Source organism: Caretta caretta, chromosome 11 (assembly GCF_965140235.1).
Source record: "Caretta caretta isolate rCarCar2 chromosome 11, rCarCar1.hap1, whole genome shotgun sequence".
In the NCBI taxonomy this organism is placed as follows: domain Eukaryota; kingdom Metazoa; phylum Chordata; order Testudines; family Cheloniidae; genus Caretta; species Caretta caretta.
This window is the reverse complement of record NC_134216.1, coordinates 70,180,143-70,196,454: the sequence shown is the minus strand read 5'-3', so window position 1 is coordinate 70,196,454 and position 16,312 is coordinate 70,180,143. Positions and strand designations below refer to the sequence as shown.

At 48.1% G+C, this 16,312-nt stretch overlaps 1 protein-coding gene across 3 annotated transcripts in view; it reads right to left on the bottom strand.

Moving 5' to 3' along the window:
• COL6A3 (collagen type VI alpha 3 chain) overlaps positions 1 to 16,312 on the bottom strand; it is a 120,448-nt gene that overhangs the window by 89,912 nt on the left and 14,224 nt on the right. The window lies entirely within an intron of this gene.

The following is a 16,312-nucleotide window of genomic DNA, read 5'->3' as shown; positions in this document are numbered from 1 at the left end:
TCAGCTCTCGATGGCATTTGTTCTGTCCCATTTCCCAATGTTTTCTGGGGGTTTTGTAGCATCACATAAGTAAAACAGTACTTGGATGTGTTCTGCCAGCGTTGCTGATGCACAAATTATGATGTGTTTTGGCATGATAAGTCATTTAAAAGATGGAAGTGGGTATTGACAGGCAAAAACCAGATGTGTGAATTTCAAAAGAGAAACAATCAGCATTCACTAAATGGGAAATGGCAATCTGGTAAGGAAAACATTTTCACATGAGCAGAAGATACCACAAATAGTGGGAAACCGACAAGGCTGCATAGTTGAAGTTTGGCGGAGCAATGATCAGAGCACATTCATACATAAGGGCTAGATCATGCCTCCAGGCCCCAGCCCGTAAGAAGGGATGGTGCATTGCTGCTCTGTTACAGGAAACACACAGTCCCCCACTTTTGTCCTCCATGCTCCATGGAATAGTAACTTATTCATGGCCTATACAGCAACAAATTCCTGCTCTCCTTCCCCAGGCACTGGTTTAGCAATGCAGGCCAGTGCACTGAGGAAGCAGAGCTTGGCGTGACTCCATCCACGCCCCACCTCTCCCTTCCTGCTCACTTCTGTGCACCTGGACCAAAAGCCGGGGTAGCCAACATAGGGGCATAAAGGAGTTTCTTATTCATCCTGGCAACCCTGCCAGACTTACCGCCTAACCCACAATCTAGCCCTAAATGAAAAGGAAAGAGCAGAGAGACACAGGTACCCTCCTGGCTCCCATAGATGGATGTACTGTCATAGGAAACCAGCTGGAGCAGAAAACATTTCCATAAAACTTGGCAGCAATGGCCAGATCCTCAGCTGATGCAAAGCAGCATGCTCCACTGATGTCAACAGAGCTATGCCAGTAAATGCCAGCTGGGCATCTCACTGTGGCGTCTCACTCTTTCTTTTCTACAACTGGTGACATGTGCCTGTCACCAATAGAAGATTGTGAGCTCCCGGGGAGGAGATGCCTTTTTGTTGGGTGTGTACGTACAGCACCTCGCCATGATCAGGGCTCCTAAATACTGCTGCAACACAAATAAGAAATAATAATAATAATTAGGTCCAGGAACATCCTTTATAAAAGAGAGTTCAGCATAACTGAAGCATAAAACAATTCAAAAAGGCCCAAAGCAAACTATATTATGTCCTGGCCATATCTAGGCCAAGATGCTTCCAAGTCCAAGAGGAAAATGGCTGTGCCTTTGTTGTTATTATGCATTACTTATTACAGTAGTAATTAGTGACCAACCAAGCCGAGGGTCCGTTGCGCCAGGCACTGTACAACGGTAAATCAGGAAACAATCCCTGCCCCAAAGACCCTGCAATCTAAATAGCCAAGACAGGCAATGGGTAGGGGAAGGGCTAGAGCACCTAAGCAGAGTGACCAGAGTGATGATAGGCCAATAGTATGTTAGCACCAGCTTCTTTTAACATGTTTTGGGTGGGTGTGATGGGGTGAACAATGGGTTACCAGGAGGGAGAGTTCAATTAGCCCACCTGGCTGCTCCTGGAGGACATGTCAGGTTTGATTGGTATAATTTCAGCCCTGTGGCCTTCTTCAGACTGCCTTCCCCAAACCCTGTCCAGAGAGCAGCAATTGCCCACCTCCTAGCTGGCTAGATTGTCGGGCTCAACGGGTAGTTATCAATGGCTCCATGTCTAGTTGGCAGCCGGTATCAAGTGGAGTGCCCCAAGGGTCGGTCCTGGGGCCGGTTTTGTTCAATATCTTCATAAATGATCTGGAGGATGGTGTGGATTGCACTCTCAGCAAATTTGCGGATGATACTAAACTGGGAGGAGTGGTAGATACGCTGGAGGGGAGGGTTAGGATACAGAAGGGCCTAGACAAACTGGAGGATTGGGCCAAAAGAAATCTGATGAGGTTCAATAAGGATAAGTGCAGGGTCCTGCACTTAGGATGGAAGAACCCAATGCACAGCTACAGACTAGGGACCGAATGGCTAGGCAGCAGTTCTGCGGAAAAGGACCTAGGGGTGACAGTGGACGAGAAGCTGGATATGAGTCAGCAGTGTGCCCTTGTTGCCAAGAAGGCCAATGGCATTTTGGGATGTATAAGTAGGGGCATAGCGAGCAGATCGAGGGACGTGATCGTTCCCCTCTATTCGACATTGGTGAGGCCTCATCTGGAGTACTGTGTCCAGTTTTGGGCCCCACACTTCAAGAAGGATGTGGATAAATTGGAGAGAGTCCAGCGAAGGGCAACAAAAATGATTAGGGGTCTGGAACACATGAGTTATGAGGAGAGGCTGAGGGAGCTGGGATTGTTTAGCCTGCAGAAGAGAAGAATGAGGGGGGATTTGATAGCTGCTTTCAACTACCTGAAAGGGGATTCCAAAGAGGATGGCTCTAGACTGTTCTCAATGGTAGCAGATGACAGAACGAGGAGTAATGGTCTCAAGTTGCAGTGGGGGAGGTTTAGATTGGATATTAGGAAAAACTTTTTCACTAAGAGGGTGGTGAAACACTGGAATGCGTTACCTAGGGAGGTGGTAGAATCTCCTTCCTTAGAGGTTTTTAAGGTCAGGCTTGACAAAGCCCTGGCTGGGATGATTTAACTGGGAATTGGTCCTGCTTCGAGCAGGGGGTTGGACTAGATGACCTTCTGGGGTCCCTTCCAACCCTGATATTCTATGATTCTATGATTCTATGATTCCTCTCTCCTAGGTTTCTCTGTCCTGGGTCCCTCTCCTGGACCATCCCTGCAGCTTTCACTTCCTCCTTTTGTGAAGAACACCCAGCGCCGTTAGGGACCCAGGACAGAGAAATTTAGGAGAGAGGAGGTGGGCAGTTGCTGCTCTCTGGACAGGGCTTGGGGAAGGTAGTCTGAAGAAGGCCACAGGGCTGAAATTATTCACTGTGGTGGGCCCTGGAGAGGGGGCAAGGCGTGGAGGGAATCCTGAGGGGTCAGTGTTCCTGCAGCAAAAGGAGGAGCTGGGAGAACCCAGGGAGAAGCCAGAGGCCTGGGAACCAGAAGAGAGGCTGTAGTAAGTACAGGCTAGAGGGAAGCAGCACAAAGGGCTTGGACATTGGAAGTGGCCCAGATAAACAGCATGTCTGCAAGAGTTGCTTAATACAGGGTCCTTGGGCTGGACCCCAAAGCAGAGGGTGGGCCTGGGTTCCCCTACCAGCCCCAAAGACAGGGTCTACAAGCCTAAGATAAGAAGTATTGAGTCCAGAGTGGGGCTGAAGACTGAGCCTCAAGGGCGGGTGGAGGAATAGCCCCAAAGGGGGCAAATGGATCTTTTCTGTTGGGCCTTTTAGTTGGACTTTTGTTATCCCAGAAGGGGTGTGTCTAAAATGTGACCTGGCTGGAGAGTGAACTGCGAGACAAGACGGACCCACCATGGGACCGGAGCGACTGTCAGCAGGGGGTGCCGGAGGAGGCCCAACCCAGGGCTCACACCTGCAGCGAGTGCAGCATCCCCGGGGGAGCCATGCTGGGAGCAGCTTAGTAGAGCAGAAGGGCAAAGGGAGGGCGAGGGAGAAGACGGAGGGGAGTGTGGCAGGCAGGTGGAATGAGGCCGAGGGGAAGAGACTGTGAGGGAAGAGGGCAGGATGGGCTGGAGCAAGCAGCCAATCAGCAGAGGGAAGAGACTGTCCAGTCAAAACCATAGCGAACACTTTGACGATGCCAAACCCTGCTGCCTACTCCTGATGGTTTCAGTGCCTATGGCCTCTGGGGCTGGCTCCTCCTGGCAATTTCTTTCTTCCCACAGCCCATAGAGAAAGCCACATAGGTCTTCATGCTTCTTTAACATGCACAGCTCTGGTCTGGTAGGCCCAAAGCAGGGAAGGGGTGGTTCCACCCGGGCCCCCTTTTTCCCCCTCCCACTAGATGCAATGTGCCATGCGACATTAGACATTATGTGGCTGCCTGTTACTAAAACCTGCCCAGGGACAACGTCTGTGATTACACCCAGCCTGGTTATTTTACAGCACAAGGGAAAAAGATATTCGGGAATGATAAGCATGGGGGCTGGGGGGAATCCCAGGTCCCTGTATAAGGAGGTTTTAAGGTCCTTTTGGGCCACTCTGGCAATTCAGTGACCTTAGCATGGGCCAGGATCTAAGCCACAGTCTCTGTGGCTCAGGAGTTTGTATGGTTAGACCTCTGTCAAAGACTTGGATGATCCACTCTTTACCTGTGCTTCACATAGTTAACTGTAGTTCCCCCATTTAAAAAAATGTTAGGATTACAGCTGGCCATTGGAAGCCACCCAGTGAGGAGCATCATGCACTGATCAACATTTCTTTCTATTGCTAGTTCCTTTCTGATTTTTAGCCCCTGCCAGAATGACAATCAGCCCGGGATAGCACTTCTCCTCACTTCACCCTTTCAGGGACACCAAAGGCAGGAATGGAAACCTCATTCCAAGTTCACGTCTATTAATTCTTCTGACCTGCAGAATAACTACAGGAATCCTGCAAGTTTCCAGTCCCCTCTGTGGAATAACCTGTTCAGGGATGATCCTGTAGTAGGAACATGGAAGGGTCCCAAGAATAACTTTACATGTTGTAGCCAAGATAATACTTTATGTAAGCTTTTTATCTGGCATCCACATGGCAAATCAGCTGAAAGAATATAGCCCTTAGTATGACAGCAGATATGCTGCCATACTGGTGGTGAGTTTATGATTTAAGACTTGCTTCCAATCTTAAATAGCATACCCCACTAATACTTCTTAGCTGATTAATATCATCCAAGTATAAAATGTAGTGATTTAATATTTCTCTTTCCCCAAAAGGACATGAGGCAATCAAATGAGCCAGAAGAGATTCAAATAAGTCAAATGACTAAACCAAGTCAGCTTTAAAAATTACATTTACTGTTTTCTGCTGTTCTTGCCAGCTCAATTAACTCAGGGCCTCCTAAGTGATACAAAGGACTCCAAGACCATTAATGAAAAGAATAACAAGGTTTTGTAATAAAGACTTGGAAGTCAGACAGCTGACAAAAAAAAACAGCTGGAAATAAATCCATGCATCCTCGATCATCTGAAATGCACAAATAAAGGGGCACCTGAGATGTTAATTGCACACAGTGGGACAATTTCACACATGCTCTTTTCAGGATTATCCCACTGGGTTTCAACTGAAACTTGACGAGGTATGCTGAGCCAGAACCTCAGCTGCTGTAAATTGGTGTAGCTCCATTGACTTCCATGGAACACAGTTGATTTGCACCAGCTGAGATTCTGGCCCTATGTATTTCACAGAACTGCTAGAGATATAAGAAACGTTCACTTGCTTTGTGATGAATTACTGAAAGCCAGCAAGACACGCATTTTTCTTCCTATTCGGGCAAAAGAATTCACAGTGTTTACTCTCCCAGATTGTATGAATGGCTGGGTTACCCTGCCACTCTTTCTAGCTGCACTTCTTTGCTTCAAAGCATTAAAGCCACTGAATCAGAAAAATCAAAGGCAGCATCGTATTTCCTTGTTAGTGAACAATCATTACCCTGAGTGCTTGCCCTTAAAAAGTCAACGTGTGCCAACAGCTAACCCAAAGCAATATCCGAGACATTGCAATTATTTCCCAATCCACGTGTAAGGCATGTTGGCTTTTTAAAGACAACCAAAGTAGCAGCATAGGGCATTATTACCATTTTTAATTGACAAGCCAAGGTTCCATTCCAATCAGAGCGAGTGCTCTCTCCAGCCAAAACTCTCCCAAGCTGCGAGGAAGGGAAGGAGGGGTATCCTCCAGGCCATTGTCATCTCACCTCTCCCTAACAGCCTTGAGAAATCCCTTCCAGAGGTGTTTCAGGGGCACTCTTCCCTCTGAAAAGTGGCGGGAAGGAGGCAGGAGGGGATGGAGCACAGGGGCAGACACTCTCTGCTGCCAGACTGCTGCCCAGAAATCCTGAGGGAAGTTAGCAACGGTTGTGGCTTTAACGTCTGAGGACTCCTTTCTGTCGCTGTTTCTCAACAGCCCCCGCAGGGTTGTTTCCATAACTGATTTATCTGGGGACCTGATTCCCCACTGCATTACGCCAGTCTTATGCCCCAGTGATGCGATTCCAGTGCAGTTATGCTGGCAGGAAGCTGGAGAAACCCAATGGCCCATCAAGCCCACTCTTTCTAAGCACCAGCAAAGGCCTGCTCAGGTGATGGAGGGCAAGGTGGTCCAGCTCAGCCATGCAAAGTGGCTCCCATCCATGCCGCTGATTACCTGCCTATGTGGGAAATGCCCTTCCCCATAGATCTATGGGGTTGGGCAGTCTTGTGCCCTGGCCACTCTGGATCTACCCCCAAATTCCTACCATTAGAGAGAGAGGAAAACTCCAGGGGATGCCTTCAAACTCTGGCCCTCTCCTGTATGTTCCTCTGTGGAAGGAGCAACCTGGACCTTTATTTATATAAACAGGAAACAAGGGAGAAATAACATTTTAAAAAGAAACATGTTGTCATGGCCTCTGGGAGCAAGTCCAACACAAATAATAAATCATCATCATTCTAGGGCCTCAACAAAGTAATGTCTTAGAGACTAACCAATTTATTTGAGCATAAGCTTTCGTGAGCTACAGCTCACTTCATCGGATGCATCTCACGAAAGCTTATGCTCAAATAAATTGGTTAGTCTCTAAGGTGCCACAAGTCCTCCTTTTCTTTTTGCGAATACAGACTAACACGGCTGCTACTCTGAAACCTAACAAAGTAATGGAATCTTTGGGAATTCCCATGGGAGTTAGGTGCCTAAATACATTGGAGAATCTGGGCCCAGATCCTCAGCTGGTAATAAATCAAATATTGTACCATTAGCTTTACTGGAACCACACTGATTTACACCAACTGAGGATCTGGCCCGATATATTTTACATTCAATCAGTCTGTCAACCGTAAGACAGCAGTTCATGCTGGAAGATCATGTGACAATTATATGCTAATCATTGGAGAACTCAGTGCTGCTTCATACAAAGCTGTTATCTATTTGAACATCTGGTCACTGAGCCAACTGACTCCTCCTTTCTCTGAAGGACCTTGCCACAGATTGCTCTCTCAGAAGGCCTACTGCATAATCCTTTCCAAACTGCAAAAAGGGATGAAATCCTGGCCCCACTGAAGTAACTGGCAAACTGACCTTGCAAACGCTTACACATGTGAATAGTCCGAGCCATTGAATTCAATGGGTTTATTCACCTGTGTGAAGTGACCCAAATACACAAGTGTTTGTAGGACCTAGATTTGCAAAAATAAATGAGAAGAACAGTTAACACTGATCTCCCATTAAATCTTACTGGAAAAATTCCCTTGTGGGAAAAATGGGATTCTAGAATTGCTGGACAAGTGGATATTTCATGCTATGATTGTTTATTAACATTAGTTTCATCAATTGGGATTAAAATGAAGCCTGTCATTAATCAAATATCTGAAATAAAATGCATAAGCCAAAAAGTGGCTTCAGAATTTTGCTGTCCTTATTCACCCAAATGTGAATAACATCTTTCATTTGATAAGAAGATGAATATTTTTCTGAAAGGTGTATTATATTATTCTTGCAGGTCACCTGTATTTCATCTTATCAAACATGCCACAGTCTACTACAGATGGTCTGTAGGGAAATAGGAAAGAATATTCACAAACTGAAATAATCTTTTTCCAGCTAATATGAAAGGACCCATCCAAACAATTTTGGTTTTCTGTTTTAATATTAAACAGCTGTAAGTCATTTTCCTAAATTGTTTACAGGCTCTGAAATACAGCATACCAGTACAAACAAATATTTGTAAGAGGTCCTTTGATATGAAGGAAACACTTTTTAGTATGTTTAGGTTGCACATTCTAGTCCCAGTCTAGAAAGAAAAAAATCGTGTATAGTGTTAAAAGATCTAAAAGAATCTCAAACACCTGTACACGCCATGTACTGTTAATAAAGACCAAATAATTAAGTATCAATGATACTTTACTACAATGTGACTTTCTCCTCCACATGCATAAGTGAAAATAACAAAGTAAAGGTGTCTGCAACTTATCCTCAGCCCTGGCATGTTGCATTTATAAAGCCCTCCTGTTGTTATTCATAGAGACCCTAACCATCCATGATTCCAGGCTCTGTTCATATACACAGAGCTGGTCCCTGTTCCAAAGTGTTTATGTCCAAATAGACAAGACATATATATATATATATATATATATATATATATATATATATATATATATCCCTTATTTACCATTGTCTCTTGAGTGCCTCACACTCTTTAATTTATTTATCCTCATGATACCCTGGTGAGGATAGGGTTAGGGTTAGGTTGGGTTGGGATGGGAGGCAGCATTGTATAATGGAGCTCAGGAGACTGGGTTCTAGTCCCTGCTCTGTCACTTCACTGATCTGTGCCTCAGTTTCCCCATCTTTAAAATGGGGATAATAGTGCTGACCTCCTTTGTAAAGTGCGTTGAGATCTACTGATGAAAAGGTCCATGTAAGAGCTAGATGTTATTATTCCCATTATGCAGATGGGGAATTGAGGCACAAAGAACCTAAAGGTGGGATTGTCAGCACTGCCTCAGCAATTTCAGTACCTAATTCCCGTTCATTTTCATCCAAATCTCCAGGTGGCCTGGAAAATCTCAACCAAGTAACTTGCCCTAGTTCACCCAGATGGGCTGTGGTCCACTCCAGGGACTTAACCACAAGACCATCCTCCCTCTTACTCAGTCTTCCTCTGTGGATCTCAAAGGGCTTTCAAAACCTTAATTTTCCTTGCAACTTTCCTGCAATATAGGCAAACATTATCCTTCTCACTCTATATACTCCAGATTGTCAGCCCCACATATCTAAAAGTCATGAGCTGGACGCCAAAATATCCTGAGACTGACCTGAAAATCATGAGATATTTTACAAAGTACATTTGTGGGTCTTTTTATTTGCCTTCAGGTTTTGGAGCCTTTGGGATGCAGTCAGGTCACATTCTCAAGCTTTTCTCCATGACCACGAGGGCTAGACACTTATTTAAATGGCAGCTGAGAGCCTCACACAATAACATGACTCCAGGAGCAGGGATATTAAGTAAAACACCAACCTTCATGAGAAAAGCTGAGAGCTGGTAACTAGGGTTGCCATCTTTCTACTCGCACAAAACCGAACACCCTTGCCCTGACCCCTGCCTGCCTCTCATCTGAGAGCCTGCCCCGCCCCTTCTCTGAGCCCCACCCCCCCAGCTCACTTCATCCTCCCTCCCTCTGTCGCTTGCTCTCCCCACCCTCACTCACTCGCTCATTTTGACTGGGCTGGCTCGAGGATTGGGGTGTGGGAGGGGGTTCTGGGCTGGGGGCTGGAGCTGAGGGGTTCAGAGTATGGGAGGGGGCTCCAGGCTGAGGCAGCGGATTGGGGTGTGGGAGCGGGGAGGGCTCTGGGCTGGGGGTGAGGTGTTTCGGGTGCAGGAGGGTGCTCTGGGTTGGGACCGAGGCATTTGAAGGGCAGGAGGGGGATCAGGGCTGGGGCAGGAGGTTGGGGCACAGGAGGAGTTCAGGGGTGCAGGCTCTGGGCAGCGCTTACCTCAGGTAGCTCCCAGAAGCAGCAGCATGTCCCCCCTCCGGCTCCTACGTGGAGGCATGGCCAGGTGGCTCTGTGCGCTGCCCTGTCTGCAGGCGCCGCCCCTGCAGCTCCCATTGGCCTCAGTTCCTGGCCAATGGGAGCTGCAGAGCAAGCACTCGGGACAGGGGCAGCATGTGGATCCCCGTGGCTGCCCCTACACATAGGAGCCGGAGGGGGGAACATACCACTGCTTCCAGGAGCCATGGCAGCCAGTAGGGTGACCAGATCGCAAGAATGAAATATCAGGACACATTGGGCAAGTGGTGGGGGAAGAGAGCCACAGGTGCACAGCCCCGACCAGAGCCAAGAGAGGGGGCGCACAGCCCTAGGAAGCTGCAAGAGGGGTGTACGACCCCTGCTGCGGCCCGCACCACAAGCCACGGGGCAAGGACTCATGGCCCCAGCTCCAGCCCCCAGCAGAAGCCACAGGGCCAGGCCCACAGGTTTCTCCTCCCTCCCAGTGCCCTTCCCCACAGCCCCACCACCACAACTAAACAATGCCCCCACTGCCCAGCACCCTGACACACACAGATCTCCCCCACTGCCCAGCACCCCCCAACAGGCCCCCACTGCCTAGCATCCCAAAACACACAAACCTCCCCCACTGCCCAGCGCCCTCCACACCGTCACAGCCCAGCACCCCACACACACCTCCCAGACACTCACTCCATCACACCCTGCCCCCTTCCCTGGCTGCACTCACCAGCCCTGCTGGGAAGTCTCTGGCTCCTAAGGGCAGAGCGGCGAGGGGGGTCTCCAGACTCTCCACGTGCTGCGCCCGCCACAAGCGGAAGCTCCGGTGCCTCCCATTGGCCGGGAAAAGTGCCAATGGGAGCTGCCGGAGCCGCGGAGCGCGGCTTGCAGGTGGGAGCAGCCCGCAGAGCCCCCTACCCCCGACCCTAAGAGCCTGAGGGACCTGCCGGGAGGCGAGGTGGGGAGTCCTGGCGGTGCCTGCCTGGGCAGCTCCCAGAAAGGATCTGGCAGGTCCCTCTGGCTCCTAGGGTCGGGTTGGGTGCGGTGCGGGGGGGGGCACGGAGGGCTCTCTGCCCACTGCCGGCGCCTGCAGGCCCCGCCCCCGCAGCTCTGATTGGGCAGGAGGGAGCGGGTGCAGCACGCGGAGACCCCCCTCTGCCTCTGTGCCTAGGGGCCGCCCACACTGCAGGCTCCTGCCGGCGGGCAGGCACTGAGAGCTGCCCCAGGAAGCGCCACCACGCCGGCCCCGGGACTTTGGCGGTAACAGTGAGCGGTCCGCCCCCGATATCGGGACAAAGGGCGTCCCGACCAGTGGGTTAAAATCGGGACTGTCCCGATAATATCGGGATGTCTGGTCACCCTAGCAGGCAGGGAGCCTGCCTTAGCCACGCGGAGCCACCAACTGGACTTTCAGCGGTGCTGACCGGAGCCGTCAGGGCCCCTTTTAGACCAGGCATTTGGATAAAAAACCAGACATCTGGCAACCCTACTGGTAACAGTTATGTTGCTATCCTGATCACAAGAGAGAGTCCCTGGCTTGGTAATGGTGAAAGTTAAGCAGCTGCACAGAGTAGTCAGGAGGTAAGGGGGAGGTCAGAGAGAATGAAGTTTCCTGCCAGCTTGGAATCACTCCTGGAAGGGAAGCAATGAGGAAGGCTGCTGGAAAGGTAATGCATGATTCTACTTGCTACTAGATCACACACCCTGGTTCTCATGGGCGACTTTAATCTTCCTGATATCTGCTGGGAGAGCACTACAGCGGTGCATAGACAATCCTGGAAGTTTTTGGAAAGTGTAGGGGACAATTTCCAGGTGCAAGTGCTAGAGGAGCCAACTGGGGGGGAGCTTTTCTTGACCTGCTGCTCACAAACCGGGAAGAATTAGTGGGGGAAGCTAAAGTGGATGGGAATCTGGGAGGCAGTGACCATGAGATGGTCGAGTTCAGGATCCTGACACAGGAAAGAAAGGTAAGCAGCAGAATACGGACCCTGGACTTCAGGAAAGCAGACTTCGACTCCCTCAGGGAACTGATGGGTAGGATCCCCTGGGGGAATAACATGAAGGAGAAAGGAGTCCAGGAGAGTTGGCTGTATTTCAAGGAATCCCTATTGAGGTTACAGGGACAAACCATCCCGATGTGTAGAAAGAATAGTAAATATGGCAGGCGACCAGCTTGGCTTAACAGTGAAATCCTTTCTGGTTTTAAACACAAAAAAGAAGCTTACAAGAAGTGGAAGATTGGACAAATGACCAGGGAAGAGTATAAAAATATTGCTCGGGCATGTAGGAATGAAATCAGGAGGGCCAAATCACACCTGGAGCTGCAGCTAGCAAGAGATGTTAAGAGTAACAAGAAGGGTTTCTTCAGGTATGTTGGTAACAAGAAGAAAGCCAAGGAAAGTGTGGGCCCCTTCATGAATGAGGGAGGCAACCTAGTGACAGAGGATGTGGAAAAAGCTAATGTACTCAATGCTTTTTTTGCCTCTGTCTTCACGAACAAGGTCAGCTCCCAGACTGCTGCGCTGGGCATCACAGCATGGGGAGTAGGTGGCCAGCCCTCTGTGGAGAAAGAGGTGGTTCAGGACTATTTAGAAAAGCTGGGCGTGCACAAGTCCATGGGGCCTGACGCGTTGCATCTGAGAGTGCTAAAGGAATTGGCGGCTGTGATTGCAAAGCCATTGGCCATTATCTTTGAAAACTCATGGCGAATGGGGGAAGTCCCGGATGACTGGAAAAAGGCTAATGTAGTGCCAATCTTTAAAAAAGGGAAGAAGGAGGATCCTGGGAACTACAGGCCAGTCAGCCTCACCTCAGTCCCCGGAAAAATCATGGAGCAGGTCCTCAAGGAATCAATCCTGAAGCACTTACACGAGAGGAAAGTGATCAGGAACAGTCAGCATGGATTCACCAAGGGAAGGTCATGCCTGACTAATCTAATCGCCTTCTATGATGAGATTACTGGTTCTGTGGATGAAGGGAAAGCAGTGGATGTATTGTTTCTTGACTTTAGCAAAGCTTTTGACACGGTCTCCCACAGTATTCTTGTCAGCAAGTTAAAGAAGTATGGGCTGGATGAATGGACTATAAGGTGGGTAGAAAGTTGGCTAGATTGTCGGGCTCAACGGGTAGTGATCAATGGCTCCATGTCTAGTTGGCAGCCAGTATCAAGTGGAGTGCCCCAAGGGTCGGTCCTGTGGCCGGTTTTGTTCAATATCTTCATAAATGATCTGGAGGATGGTGTGGATTGCACTCTCAGCAAATTTGCAGATGATACTAAACTAGGAGAAGTGGTAGATACGCTGGAGGGCAGGGATAGGATACAGAGGGACCTAGACAAATTGGAGGATTGGGCCAAAAGAAATCTGATGAGGTTCAATAAGGATAAGTGCAGGGTCCTGCACTTAGGACAGAAGAACCCAATGCACCGCTACAGACTAGGGACCGAATGGCTAGGCAGCAGTTCTGCGGAAAAGGACCTAGGGGTGACAGTGGACGAGAAGCTGGATATGAGTCAACAGTGTGCCCTTGTTGCCAAGAAGGCCAATGGCATTTTGGGATGTATAAGTAGGGGCATAGCCAGAAGATCGAGGGACGTGATCGTTCCCCTCTATTCGACATTGGTGAGGCCTCATCTGGAGTACTGTGTCCAGTTTTGGGCCCCGCACTACAAGAAGGATGTGGATAAATTGGAGAGAGTCCAGCGAAGGGCAACAAAAATGATTAGGGGTCTGGAACACATGACTTATGAGGAGAGGCTGAGGGAACTGGGATTGTTTAGTCTGCAGAAGAGAAGAATGAGGGGGGATTTGATAGCTGCTTTCAACTACCTGAGAGGTGGTTCCAGAGAGGATGGTTCTAGACTATTCTCAGTGGTAGAAGAGGACAGGACAACGAGTAATGGTCTCAAGTTGCAGTGGGGGAGGTTTAGGTTGGATATTAGGAAAAACTTTTTCACTAGGAGGGTGGTGAAACACTGGAATGCGTTACCTAGGGAGGTGGTAGAATCTCCTTCCTTAGAAGTTTTTAAGGTCAGGCTTGACAAAGCCCTGGCTGGGATGATTTAATTGGGGATTGGTCCTGCTTTGAGCAGGGGGTTGGACTAGATGACCTCCTGATGTCCCTTCCAACCCTGATATTCTATGATTCTATGATTCTGTCTTGCTATGCCTTCTGCTGTAAGTGAGCCTGGGTGACCAGCCTGGGCCCAAGCCTGCTTTCACTGAAGTTAATAGCTGATCATTCAATTCTTCAGTGGGAGTAGGAGTGGGCTTAATTTTTAAAATGAAGTGCAGAGACTTTTCAAATTTGGATGCCTGGAATTAGGTACCAAAGGCCCAGACCTCCAAAGGCATTTCGGTGCCTAACTCCCAATGGGAATTAGGCACTTAAATACCTTTGAGGATCTGGCACTATATTTAAGGACCTAAATTAAAGTGGGCTGATTTTCAATGGTGGTCACTGTTCGGTGGTGATGTACAAGCAATAATAATATTTCATACCTTGATGCAATGTGTTATCTGGCTCAGTTACTGAAACTGCTATGCTCCTTAGAGACACAGCATCTGTGTGTAGATGTGTAGGCAGCCTCTGCTAGTTTGGGGGGAACCTAAGAAGCTAATTTATAGTCCTCTGATTTAATTATTGATTTCTACAGCTGAGGCCAAAGGGTCTGATTCACCACTGTGTTACTCCAGATTATAATTTTGTAAAGGCCCCAGTTAGGAATCAGGGCCCCCATTTGTGCTGGTCACTGTACAAACACTGATTGAATCGACAAAACCTGCCCCAAAGAGCTTCCCATCTAAAACCCCGATCCTGTAGCTGCTTGCGCAATGAGTAGATTGCTGCGCCCCCACAGAGTCTTACTGCAGTTAACAGGGCCACGCACACATGCAGGTCCCTGGGTGCAGAGCTGCTTGCAGGCTAGGGGCCTAAGTTTAGACAAGCCATGTAAGGAAAAGGGATAGACACTAGCTGAGATGTAAGGAGGGATGGGTGGAGGAAGGCCACAGGAATCAGCAGATGACATTGTTGAGGCTGTCGATGCATGTGTATTGCTACTATCAGCACACTCTAACAACCTCAATCTTTCCTTCAACCTTCCTCCTATGTCCCTTCCGTGGGCATGCTCAGAACTGCTAAGGAAGGGCTTGCAGCAAGATTTGCATTAGGAAAGATGGGAGACAGGATCAGTCAGGGGCCACTGAATGTCATAAGGCTTGGAGACAAGAGAGGGAGGACCTGGATAACCTGATGGTTTAGAAGATTAATGGGGCCACACAGACAGACATCCAGGAAGATATGCTCATGAGCACTGTATAAATCCCCAGCACAAGAGGGGGACTGAAATGAAACTGTTCTGTCGGTAAGAGAAGGAGCAGAGTTAAGGGTATTGGAAACCTACAGTCTGCCCTTAGAAAGGGCCCATACTGCCTCAAGAGCAGGGTAGGAACCAAACAAAGACCAACTGCTTCCCCCTTGCTGCACGGGAGAATTAAGCTGCACCAGCCTTGTCCCAACCACAGCTCACTTCCCCTTGCACGTCAGTTCAGCTGTGCAGACCAATGTGTTGAAGGTGGGGAGGGGAGAGCCAAGAATCCATCCATTCCCCACCCCTTGTCGCCCATTTCCAACCCAGCAGCACAGGAAGAGGAGGGGTAGCAACTCCCTAGTGGCTATTCTCTGCACTGTGTTGTAACCTGTGATGCACGTAGTAAGTGCAGGGAAATAAGGGATGCCATATGTCCCTTACTGCCCTGAGTAGGCCTCATGATTAAGCCCTTCCAGACATTATGGCAAATGGGCTTCTTGCATTACACCTTTCTAAATTCCTGACTTTCAGGCAACCACACCTCTGAATGGCTTTGCTTTCAAATGTTTTGTTTTGTTATGTTGTAATGACAGCGTTTGAATAATATTGCTTGGAAGTAGTAGATATTTATTTACAGACTTACTACAGTCTTAACAAAGTTTTTTTCTTGGGAATTTCCTTAGATTTTCACAGAAAGTTTTTTTCTCAGTGTGTGAAAGCTTAATGTGGATTGGGCCACCAGTTTGCAAATGTGAGAGAGTTGGGACTGAGATCATAGAAGCATAGAAGCATAGAATATCAGGGTTGGAAGGGACTTCAGGAGGTCATCTAGTCCAACCCCCTGCTCAAAGCAGGACCAATCCCCAACTAAATCATCCCTGTTGGGATGACAAGATTTTAGTAAACTTGGAACTTCTGGACATTTGCTTGCACTGATTAGATTTAATACAAAGATTGGAGAACAATTTTACTAATAGTTTATGAGTAGAAAGAGTCAATCACATAAAACTCAAATTTCTAAATACTATGTCTGGCTACGGTGTATGTATATAGTATGTACTGACCCCTTAATACAACATATGTACTCTATTGCATCAAATAATATACATCTGTTAGTAATAACTCTTTCAAAAGGCAATCATTTTTACCTCTAACGTAGTAAAGTGATTTCCTTAAATATTTTCCCAGCAGCTATTTTCTGCCTTTTGTGTGCGTAAAGTTTGACATTGTACATCATTTTGTATTTCCACTGGATGTTTAAAATTGCCTTTCTAAAATCACTCTTTATTTGTTTTTTCACTAGAGCATAGATTTAAAAATAAAGACGTGCAAAGCAGATGATCTATGGTTCTGTCTAAAAGATCTGAACATGAAAGGCAGGAAAAACTTACTACAGCTGTTTCATATCACCCTGATTCATTGCACATGTCTCATCTGGCCTGA